Below are 13,148 nucleotides of genomic sequence, written 5' to 3'. Positions count from 1 at the left end.
CTTTGAATTCAGCATTATTCCAAGACTCCTATTTCAAAGTCTATCTTTTAAGGGAAAAATGCAAATAAAAGTAACCCTTCTTTTCCCATTCCCTCTCTATTGCATGGGTGGAAGAACTAAAATAATAGAGGATTCTGAAAAAAAAAAATGGACCTTCGAAATCCAATTTTATGTGTAGCGCAAAGGAGTTGCGATTTCTTCTTATTCCTATAGAACATCTAGTAACAAGAATATGAAATCGTAAATAGCGAAAAATTCTTGTCTTGCGCGGTCTAAGTCTAAGGAAATAAAAAAAATTCGCTTATACAATTTCATCTACATCGAATTTATATATCAGAATAGCGGATAGAGGCATCATTAAAGGAGTCAGGTCTACTTACTTTATGCTTCTTTCCAATTTTATGGTGGATTTGATAAGAACCCTTTTTGCTTTCTTGATAAATAATCGACAAAAAAAGCGTTTTTTTTATATAACCTGCTTGTTTTATTATAATTATAACAAGTCCTATATGGAAATGCCCGCTAAAGAGAAAATCTATTTGATTGTCTCTCGGCCAATATCGATTTTTAGAAAGAAAAAACAAGAATTTTCTTCTTTTTTTATTAACATTAAGAAAAAAGAATATAATTAAAATGGAATTGGCAATATAATTTTTATAGACTTTTGAAAGAAAAAAAAGGGGTTTTTTGCAACCGTTATTTCTTATTTCTTGCCTATATCATATCACGGAAACCTTTCGCTTTGGAACGTGGAGAGATGGCTGAGTGGACTAAAGCGGCGGATTGCTAATCCGTTGTACAATTTTTTTGTACCGAGGGTTCGAATCCCTCTCTTTCCGCTCCCTTGGATCATTTGGGACTTTCGAATTGGAAAGAATTCTGACCCCCGGATTTTCTCATAGATAAATGTACGAAACAAATCCAATAAGAAAAAAAAAAACTGAATTTTTACTCCTCGCGTCCAGGATTCCGTCCTGGGTCATTAGATAAGAATCCAAAGATAAAGAGTGAAACAAAGAATATCACTACTGTATAAACAAAAAGTTTGAGAGTAAGCATTACATAATCTCCAAGATTTTTTTTTAAGGAATAGATTACCAGTTTTTCCTTACCACACGGATCCACTAGGATGGTTTTTTTTTATACCTAAAAATGCAAAAAAGAATTCTTGAAAAAAATTGCAAGAATTCTTTTATAATAAGCACTCTTATCAATAGCAAAAATAGGGTTAGGTGGTTAGGTATTGTGTAGGTACCTTTAGGTACCTGCTCAACCTAGGTGCAGGGGAGTAGAAAGGCTGATCCAAATTTATTGCTGTAGCTACCCATTCAATGTAGAAGAATTTAAATTTTAGAATCGAAGGTTCATAATATAAAAATATAAAACTTCTCGGCTTTTACCCATTTTAAAATTTTTTTGGAATGAACACATCATTCAATTTGGCATACAGAGTACTAAAGATTTCATCGAAAACTTACAGCAGCTTGCCAAACAAAGGCTAATAGAAAAAAGAATAGAGGTATAACAGGCATAATATCCACGATTGGATTGAAAATAGCATAAGCTTCGGGTAATTTGGCAAAGAAAAAACTAGTAGGATAAAGAACAGAATTAAAACAGATACAGGTTAAACTAAGTATATTAGGCATAACAAGCATTTCATTCTTGTAGAGTAAATAATTGGATTTTTCTTGAGTTATTTTTTTAAGGGAAAGAAGGAAAAGGCAGATTCAAAATCTTTTTTCTTCGGACTTTCCCAAACACAAAATACCTCCTTGTATTCGCACTCTCAAATGAGAGTGGAATAAATTCGACTTTCATATAATATCTTAATAGAATTCCATGTAATGATCAATGCATTTTTTTGATTCTATATTATCCGCATGTGTAGAATACTAGCAAGAGAATATCCCTCCTTTTTTATGTAATTGAAATGGTATTGACGAATAACAAATAAACATACTAGTGTTTATTAGTGTCGCATAAAACCCGAAATGGGGCGTGGCCAAGTGGTAAGGCAGCGGGTTTTGGTCCCGTTACTCGGAGGTTCGAATCCTTCCGTCCCAGATTGTTTCTGATGAAACAAACGGTGAAATCATATAGTATTCCGTACGAGACAAAAGTTTATTAAAGAGAATAATGATATCTTATTCTTTCTCAGAAAACATAATAAAGTCTTAAGTCCAGTCAAATTGACTATCTTTATTTTCATGAAAAAATGGGATCTATCAAGCACATTCAGGATATGCCTCTACTATAAAATCACTTAGTCATATTTTTTTCTTCCTTTTGGTATTCGAGTTGAAGAAGTACGAGAATTCTATAACTACCAAAAACTTTCAATCTTTTCATTGGAATAGTTTATTTAGTTATTATAGTTAATTGTTTTTGGTACTGAAAAAATATATTACTACTAGAATTCTAATTCTAGTAATTAAATTAATTAAACTTTTTTGGAGGTTGATAGTTTATTTATTGAGGAAGAGTCAATCCTTCTTTTCTCACTTCAAGATTGATCATCTCGAGCCATCCGTTGAGGGTGGAAATTTAAGAATAAATAAGTTTTAAGCAAACTTGTTTAGTCGTCTTTTTCAAACTATGTTTCATTCATATGATAGAATTTTAATATGGGTTTAAATAAATTGGATCTTGGCGGAGGCTTCCCGGATAAATACTTACTTTCTTTTATCCATATTGCTCCATAGATAGCAAGTTTTAATTAGTATAAAAAAACTAAACCAATGACTATTCATGATTCCATCCATATTGGATCAATTCTCTATACCACTTTGCAATGAAAAGAGGAATGTTTGTTATGGTAAAACTTCGTTTAAAACGATGTGGTAGAAAGCAACGTGCGACTTGAAGGACATGATCGATTGTGGATTTTGCTATCCATCATTTTCCATAGTAATGAAAATGCTCTTGGCTCGACATAGCCTGTTCTATTCGTTCCGAACCAAATTTGCGCTGGGTTTAAGTAACATAGTACACGATGGAGCTCGAGAGGACAGAATTTTTTTTATCAAGGGAAAGAATCTAGGGTTAGTGAAAACTAATAAATTAGGCCAACTTTGTCAGTCTATCCTTAATATAGAAATAAATCGAAAGGTTAAAATAAGAAGAAAGTCCAATAAAAGTATATCAGAATCAATCCCTCTTATTAGATTTCTATAGAAGAGATAAATGCTTTATCGAAGGAAATAAGAAAAAAGGGTATGTTGCTACTCTTTTGAAAGAAAAAAATAGGAATTCCCGAAGTAATGTCTAAACCCAAGGATTTCACAAATCAAAGATAAAGGATTCCAGAACAAGTAAACACAATTTTCAATTGTCTCAACAACAGAGTTGGATTAGAATAAGGAATAAAAGTCAATTCGTTCGAAATGAGACAAAGAAAAGAGTTTAAAGACGACTCAAAAATTTTGGAAGGATTTTGCCTTCGAAGTTTGTCAGGCAAAATTAGCCCACTTGAGTCATGAGTATAAATGAAATTTGTTTTTTCTGTAAGGAAATTAATGCACGTCATAGTCTAATTTCTATTATTATCGACAGAAATTCGAATCATTTTCTCGAGCCGTATGAGGAGAAAACCTCATATACGTTTCTAGGGGGGGGCGTTGTTTATCTACATCTATCCCAATAAGCTGTCTATCGAATCGTTGCAATTGATGTTCGATCTCGAAGAGAAGGAAGAGATCTTCAAAAAGTAGGTTTTTATGATCCGATAAAGAATCAAACTTGTTTAAATGTTCCAGCTATTCTCTATTTCCTTGAAAAGGGTGCTCAACCAACAAGAACTGTTTATGATATTTTAAGGAAGGCAGAATTCTTTAAAGAAAAAGAAAGAACTTTGAGTTAATTGAAGAACTAAATGAATCAAAAAATAGGATAGGAGAAGATTATTAGTATTCCTAGTTGTCTAATTATTTAGACACAATTTACCTCTTTTTTAATCCTATTTGGATTTATATTATATCGTGCCAATCCAACATAAGCCCCTATTTTATTTACTTTTTCTATCTAATTTGTTTTCTTACCATTGTATTTCCATTGACAAAGGTCTATTGAACAAATAGAATTTGTAGATAGATGGGTCTCTTTATCCTCACTCCATATTCAATTTTTCCGCCTACACTTCGCTCAAATGATAAGGGTGTTCCTCTTGCATGTATTCTCATACAATATAATATATATTTTTTATAATATATATTTTTTGTTAATAAAAATCGCTAAAAATAAGGAGAATTTGGCCATCGTGATTAGGGTCGCTCTTTTTTTAACTTTACTTTAGTGGAATTTCACCGGACCTGTTCGTTTTGGCATTTGAGTGTTTTTCATGGTCGATAAAAAAAATCTTTTGATGTCTTGCTAGTTCAATGTTTTGACAGAAGCGCGCGGTGTAATTCCATTGATTTTTGGATTTCGATCGTATCTAAGATCCTTTTTTTATCTGGGTTGCTAACTCAATGGTAGAGTACTCGGCTTTTAAGTGCGACTATGATCTTTTACACATTTGGATGAAACAACAAATTCGTCCAGACTCTTGGTAGAGTCTAGAAGACCACGACTGATCCTCAAAGGTAATGAATGGAAAAAATAGCATGTCGTAATAAAATCAATCTTTTTTGAATGGAATCCAAAATTACGATTTTCTGGGTCTAATGAATAAATGGATAGAGCCTGGCTCCAATTCTGGTAAAATAAAAAGCAACGAGCTGAACTTCCTAATTGGAATGATTCCCCGCTCTAATTAGACGTTAAAAATAGATTAGTGCCGGATGCGGGGAAAGGTTGGGTTTTCCTATGAGTGGACCCTTTATTTTTTCTTTTTTTTTTTAGAAATCCTAATTATTCTTGATTATGGATTGAATAAGGGATGTTATGGATTGAATGTGTAAAAGAAGCAGTATATTGATAAAGAGGCTGTATTCCAAAGTCAAAAGAGCGATTGGCCTGCAAAAATAAAAAACTTGTTCTGTTCTTTTTTTTTAATTAGAACAAACATAAACTAATTGGGTAGAAAAGGAGCAGAAAAAGATCTGTGGATTAGACTCCCTTTCTTTCCAGGGTTTGTATTAAAAATGCAACACCCTGTTCTGACCATATTGCACTATGTATCATCATTCGATAAACCGAGAAATGCTTCTTCTCTCTGATTCAAGTAGAAATACAAATGGAAAAATTCGAAGGGTATTCAGAAAAACATAAATCTCGTCAACAATACTTTGTCTACCCACTTCTCTTTCAGGAATATATTTATGCATTTGCCCACCATTATGGATTAAATGGTTCTGAACCTGTGGAAATAGTTGTTAGTTGTAATAACAAGAAATTTAGTTCACTACTTGTGAAACGTTTAATTATTCGAATGTATCAGCAGAATTTTTTGGATAACTCGGTTAATCATCCTAACCAAGATCGATTATTGGATTACAAAAATTATTTTTATTCTGAGTTTTATTCTCAGATTCTATCTGAAGGGTTTGCGATCGTTGTGGAAATCCCATTCTCGCTACGGGAATTTTTTTGTCTGAAAGAAAAAGAAATACCAAAGTTTCAGAATTTACGCTCTATTCATTCAATATTTCCCTTTTTAGAAGACAAATTTTTGCATTTGGATTATCTATCACATATAGAAATACCCTATCCTATCCATTTGGAAATCCTGGTTCAACTCCTTCAATACCGTATCCAAGATGTTCCATCTTTGCATTTATTGCGATTCTTTCTCAACTATTATTCGAATTGGAATAGTTTTATTACTTCAATGAAATCCATTTTTTTTTTTCAAAAAGAAAATAAAAGACTATTTCAATTCCTATATAACTCTTATGTATCAGAATATGAATTTTTTTTGTTGTTTCTTCGTAAACAATCTTCTTGCTTACCATTAGCATCTTCTGGAACTTTTCTGGAACGAATCCACTTTTCTAGGAAGATGGAACATTTTGGGATAATGTACCCTGGTTTTTCTCGGAAAACCCTATGGTTCTTTATGGATCCTCTTATGCATTATGTTCGATATCAAGGAAAGGCAATTCTTGCATCAAAAGGCACTTTTTTTTTGAAGAAGAAATGGAAATGCTACCTTATCAATTTCTGGCAATATTATTTCTGTTTTTGGACTCAGCCGCGAAGAATCCATATAAACCAATTAGCAAACTCTTGCTTCGATTTTATGGGGTACCTTTCAAGTGTACAAAAAAGTTCTTTGTTAGTAAGGAATCAAATGCTGGAGAATTCATTTCTAATAGATACTCGAATGAAAAAATTCGATACCATAGTCCCCGCTACTCTCCTCATAGGATACTTATCAAAAGCTCAATTTTGTACTGGATCGGGGCATCCTATTAGTAAACCCATTTGGACAGATTTATCAGATTGGGATATTCTTGATCGATTTGGTCGGATATGTAGAAATCTTTTTCATTATCATAGTGGATCTTCGAAAAAACGGACTTTGTATCGACTAAAGTATATACTTCGACTTTCATGTGCTAGAACTTTAGCTCGTAAACATAAAAGCACGGTACGAACTTTTATGCAACGATTGGGTTCGGCATTTTTAGAAGAATTTTTTATGGAAGAAGAGCAAGTTTTTTCTTTGATGTTCACCAAAACAACTCTTTTTTCTTTCTGTGGATCACACACTGAGCGTATTTGGTATTTGGATATTATACGTATCAATGACCTGGTCAACCCTCTTAATTAATCATTAGACGAAATTAAGAAACAGGAAAGGGTTGATAAATGATCAAGAAAAAACTTTTCTATTTTTCATTCTGAAATGTTCTTTTTATTATAATAAAGAGTAGGTGAATCAACTTACTAATTAAAAAAATTAGTAGAACTTCCTCTTTGGAATAGAAATTGGCTATTTCTACATAGGGAAAGTCGTGTGCAATGAAAAATGCAAGCACGATTTGGGGAGGGATTTTTCTCTATTGTAACAAGGAAGAATTATCTACTCCATCCGACTAGTTCCGGGTTCGAGTCCCGGGCAACCCATATAGAAAAGACCCATCAAAGTTTTTCACTTTGACTCACTTCATTTACAAATACAAAATTATTGGTTTGGTTAATTTAGTTATATGGATAGCTAATCTTTGGGCTGACTTGGTTGACATTGGTATATAGTCTATGTTATACTGTTAAATAACAAGCCTTCTATTATCTATATTCTAGTTAATACGTGTGCTTGGGAGTCCTTGCAATTTGAATAAACCAAGATCTTACCATGACTGCAATTTTAGAGAGACGCGAAAGTACAAGCCTGTGGGGTCGCTTCTGCAACTGGATAACTAGCACTGAAAATCGTCTTTACATCGGATGGTTCGGTGTTTTGATGATCCCTACCTTATTGACCGCAACTTCTGTATTTATTATCGCCTTCATCGCTGCCCCTCCAGTAGATATTGATGGTATTCGTGAGCCTGTTTCTGGTTCTTTACTTTATGGAAACAATATTATCTCTGGTGCTATTATCCCTACTTCTGCGGCGATCGGATTGCACTTTTACCCAATTTGGGAAGCTGCATCTGTTGATGAGTGGTTATACAATGGTGGTCCTTATGAGCTAATTGTTCTACACTTCTTACTTGGTGTAGCTTGTTATATGGGTCGTGAGTGGGAACTTAGTTTCCGTCTGGGTATGCGTCCTTGGATTGCTGTTGCATATTCAGCTCCTGTTGCAGCTGCTACTGCTGTTTTCTTGATTTACCCTATTGGTCAAGGAAGCTTTTCTGATGGTATGCCTTTAGGAATCTCTGGTACTTTCAACTTTATGATTGTATTCCAGGCAGAGCACAACATCCTTATGCATCCATTCCACATGTTAGGTGTAGCTGGTGTATTCGGCGGTTCCCTATTCAGTGCTATGCATGGTTCCTTGGTAACCTCTAGTTTGATCAGGGAAACTACTGAAAATGAATCCGCTAATGAGGGTTACAAATTTGGTCAAGAGGAAGAAACTTATAATATTGTGGCTGCTCATGGTTATTTTGGCCGATTAATCTTCCAATATGCTAGTTTCAACAACTCTCGTTCTTTACACTTCTTCTTGGCTGCTTGGCCTGTAGTAGGAATCTGGTTCACTGCTTTAGGTATTAGTACTATGGCTTTCAACCTAAATGGTTTCAATTTCAACCAATCTGTAGTTGATAGTCAAGGTCGCGTTATTAATACTTGGGCTGATATCATCAACCGTGCTAACCTTGGTATGGAAGTAATGCACGAACGTAATGCTCACAACTTCCCTCTAGACTTAGCTGCTGTTGAAGTTCCATCTATTAATGGATAAGGTTTTTCTGCTAACATATAAGAATTTTTGAAGACAGAAATACCCAATATCTTGTTCTAGCAAGATATTGGGTATTTCTGTCTTTATTTTGAATCTTTTTTTCTTCTTAATCTTTCTATTCAGAATTCAGTTAACGACGAGATTTAGTATCCTTTCTTGCATTTTCATAACTCGTGAAATGCCGAGTAGGCACGAATTCCCCCAATTTGCGACCTACCATAGGATTTGTTATGTAAATAGGTATATGTTCCTTTCCATTATGAATCGCGATTGTATGGCCAACCATTGTGGGTAGAATGCTAGATGCCCGGGACCACGTTACTATTGTTTCTTTCTCCTCCTTCATATTGACCTTTTCTATCTTTGCCAATAAATGATGAGCTACAAAAGGATTCGTTTTTTTTCGTGTCACAGCTGATTACTCCTTTTTTCCTTTTTAAAGAGTGGCATTCTATGTCCAATATCTCGATCGAAGTACGGAGGTCAGAATAAATAGAATAATGATCAATGGAAAAAAGAAAAAAATCCTTTAGCTGGATAAGGGGCGGATGTAGCCAAGTGGATCAAGGCAGTGGATTGTGAATCCACCATGCGCGGGTTCAATTCCCGTCGTTCGCCCATCGCATTATTGCAAATTCCAAAAATGCAATTTTCCATATTCCTAGTTACGTATTTACTTACGGCGACGAAGAATAAAACTATCGCTATATTTTTTCCTTTTCCTAGTTCTTCTTCCAAGCGCAGGATAACCCCAAGGGGTTGTGGGTTTTTTTCTACCAATGGGAGCTTTCCCTTCACCGCCCCCATGGGGGTGGTCCACAGGGTTCATAACTACCCCTCTTACTACGGGGCGTTTACCTAGCCAACACTTAGATCCGGCTCTACCCAAACTTTTTTGGTTCACCCCAACATTACCCACTTGTCCGACTGTTGCTAAGCAGTTTTGGGATACTAAACGGACCTCCCCAGATGGTAATCTTAAAGTGGCCGATTTACCCTCTTTTGCAATGAGTTTCGCTACAGCACCTGCTGCTCTAGCTAATTGCCCACCCCTTCCACGTGTGATTTCTATGTTATGCATGGCCGTGCCTAAGGGCATATCGGTTGAAGTAGATTCTTCTTTTCTCTCAAAAAACCCCTTCCCAAACTGTACAAGCTTCTTCCAAAGCATACGGCTTTCTAGATGTATATGACGATCTCTAGACAGATGGATCTTATATGAATCATATGATGAAGTACCACATGAGTGGATATATAGGAAAGGAATCCAAATCTGCCGAATCGCTCATGTTATGATCTTCTACATCCTAGGTCTCTGCGTTCCGTCATCTGGCTTATGTTCTTCATGTAGCATTCAGATCGAATGACTCTATGAAATTACGTCGATACTTCCACATATTATGGGTAACGTAGGAGACATCCCTATTTTCCCCCGGGGGTCTTAATTACCACTGCTTAGCTTTCAATTTGCCTCTGACCATCAAATTAAATGTGAATAACCCGTCCTCCTCTCTTTGAAACAAGGGGCGCTTCCGGTTCTGTGCGTGCTTCAAACAATTTTGTCTTCTCCATATTACCATATCTCTAGAGCCAATAATTTTCTATGAGGAACTACTGAACTCAATCACTTGCTGCCGTTACTCAACAGTTTTCTGTTGAGGTCTATCCCGTAGAGGTAGTCAAATTGGATCAGTGATCGATTTCTAGGTTTCGTCGTAAACCTAATTGGTTACTTCCAATTACGTAAATCAATAGTTCAAACCGCACTCAAAGGTAGGGCATTTCCCATTGATATAGGAACTTTTGTACCAGAAACAATAGTATCTCCAATTATAGCCCCTCTGGGATGTAAAATATATCTCTTCTCACCATCCCCATAGTGTATGAGACAAATGTATGCATTTCGATTAGGGTCGTATTCTATGGTTACGATTCTACCAGATATGTCTTTTTGATTCCGTCGAAAATCTATTTTACGGTATAGGCGCTTATGACCTCCCCCTCTATGCCTTGCGGTAATGATTCCTCTGGAATTACGACCTTTACCACAACGGTGCCGTCCATGGATCAAATTATTTCGTGGATTGGATTTCACTTGCCTGTCTACGGTTCCCTTGCGTGTGCTCGGGATAGGTGTTTTGTATAAATGTTTCGCCGTATTATTAAGTATTCTCCTTTAGTTTTTTTCTCTATCTAGAAGTGGAATAGAATAACCCGGTTGAAGGGTAATGATCATACGTCTGTAATGCATTGTATGGCCCAGAATAGGTCCTATTCTTCTACCTTTTCCAGGTAGTCGATGGCTATTCACAGCTACCACCTTAACACCAAAGAAGAGTTCGACCCAATGCTTTATTTCTGTCTTAGTGAATCCCGATTCGACATTAAAAGTATATTGATTCTTTCCCAATAAACGAAGACTTTTTTCTGTAAATACTGCGTATTTGATTCCATCCATAAATCGACTTTCCCTCCTATGCTCTGAGTTCCAGTATCGATAAGAATTCGAGTTCTTATTGTTCTTATGTTATGGTATGAATATACCATACCAATTCGTTATGTATGGATGATGGATGAGATTCCATGGATAGAGAGCCAGTTCCAATAGACTTATGGAATGTTCCCGTTCGTGTGCATCCAGCAGGAATTGAACCCGCAAATTTACCAATTATGAGTTGGGCGCTTTAACCATTCAGCCATGGATGCTTAACAGGGATCATCGTACATCGTAAATAACCAATTTTCATATAGAAAGACATATCATAGAAAAATGAAATCGAAAATATTCCGAGATGGCAAATATTCGGAGATGACTATGAAAACACCTCTCTGGATCCTCGAATTGAAAGAGAGATTGAGAGGGATCAAGAATCCTAATTCTCGCTATTTGGAATGGATCCAATTCTATTGAGTCTGACTCATAGTGATCATTTCTCTTTAGCAAAGAATGACCTTGGTTATCAAAGGATTGAACAACCGGGATCCATTTACTTATGATACCTAGTTGGCATTGATAACAAGGATCTAATGAATTATGAGTTTAATAGATCCTCTTTAGCAGAAAGACGTATATTCCTTGCTCATTATCAGACAATCACTTATTCCCAAACCTCGTGTGGGACTAATCGTTTTCATTTACCATCTCATGGAAAACCCTTTTCGTTCCGCTTAGCCCTATCGGGTATTTTAGTGATAGGTTCTGTAGGAACTGGACGATCCTATTTGGTCAAATACCTAACGAAAAATTACGATTTTCCTTTCATTAAGGTACGAGGGCTTCTTATTCCACAAGAACGAAAGCACCTTTTCATTCTTTCATATACTAGGGGTTTTTACTTGGAAAAGACAATGTTCCATACTAAAGGATTCGGGTCCATAACCACGAGTTCCAGTGCACTAGATCTTGTAGCACTTAGCAACGAAGCCCTATCCATTAGTATTCCACATAAGAAATCCATTCTAGAAAAAAATACAATTAGATTAGCTCTTCATAGACAAACTTGGGGTTTGCGAGCCAAGGTAAGATCGGCTCGGGATCATGGGACCCTTTTCTATCAGATAGGAGGGGCTCTTGTACAAAATAGACTTACTAAGTAATAACCCCATAGAATCTATCTATATAAAGATAAAGAGGCAATCGTGTCAGGAAGCGGGTTTTTCTTTGGCCAAAAGGTACTTCGAACTTGGAACGAGCATGAAGAGATTAACGAGACTTCTTTCTCTTTTGAGTTTTTCTGGCGGACCTGCCGCGCAAGATCTTTGGTCTTCCCCTGGAACCGATGAAAAAAAGTGGATCGCTTCTTATGTACTCGCTCAGAATGATTCTTCTCTATCTATAGTTCATGGCCTATTAGAAGTAGAAGGTGCTCTGGTGCAATCCTTACCGACAGAAAAAGATTGCAGTCAGGTTGATAATAGTCGAGTGACATTACTTCGTCGGTCCGAACTAAGGAATCTGTTAGAAATGTTTTGAAATGGATATTGTTCTCTCTTTGATCAGGGATTGCTATATGAAAAGAAGTGGAGTTTGAAAAAGGGAACGGAATGCTCAAACCGGAACTGCTAGAGGAACGAATTTTCAATAGCATAACTTGGGCTCCTAGAATATGGCGCCCTTGGGACAATCTATTTGATTGCAGGGTTTTGTTCCGAAGCAAAGATATCCGCGGAGGCCGGTTCGTTCGTCCTATTCTGATATTCAGGACCAAGAGGTACTGGATTCTCTTTCGGATAGGCCCTGAAAGGAGAAGAAAGGCTGAAATGCCAACGGACCTCTGTCTATTCTCTAATTCACCCGATCCGATAGTACCCGTTTTTGGAACGTCCAGTGCCAAAGTCACTGAATGGGTAAGTCACCAATCCAATCCCTTTGACAAATCGGATGTCATATTAGATATCATATTCTATATATATAGAAATATCATAGATAGAATAGACATATAGAATTTTTGGTCGGCAAATTCGAAGGAATCATTGAGTGAAAAAGGAGCAAAGAATGACAAAAGACGAGACTCTACTAGTCTTCACTCTTGTGGTTTCCTCTTCCTCGGTTTCTGTTTTCTTATTCGGGATCTTGCTTTTCATGGTTCTCATCTCTGCAACTCGCGATTTTCGCGAGAGAACCAAATCCAAGTTGGTGAAGATCATGATTTGGGCTGGCACGGGGATCGTTTGATCGATTTCCTTGATTTGATCGCTACTTAATGGGCGTGCGCTCAAAGGATACAAACAGGGATTCGCAAACAAAAAGGGGAATTCGTAGTCACTTTTTCCTGTCGCGTAAAAAAAAAGTCTTTACGCGAGAGCAATAGAGGTTGGGATACATCTATCTCTTCTGAGCAACCTC

The sequence above is a fragment of the Triticum urartu genome, unplaced genomic scaffold (assembly GCF_056163025.1).
Source record: "Triticum urartu cultivar PI428250 unplaced genomic scaffold, HENAU_Tu73 scaffold1, whole genome shotgun sequence".
Lineage (NCBI taxonomy): Eukaryota > Viridiplantae > Streptophyta > Magnoliopsida > Poales > Poaceae > Triticum > Triticum urartu.
The sequence above is the reverse complement of the archived record's forward strand: the minus strand, read 5'-3'. Positions refer to the sequence as shown.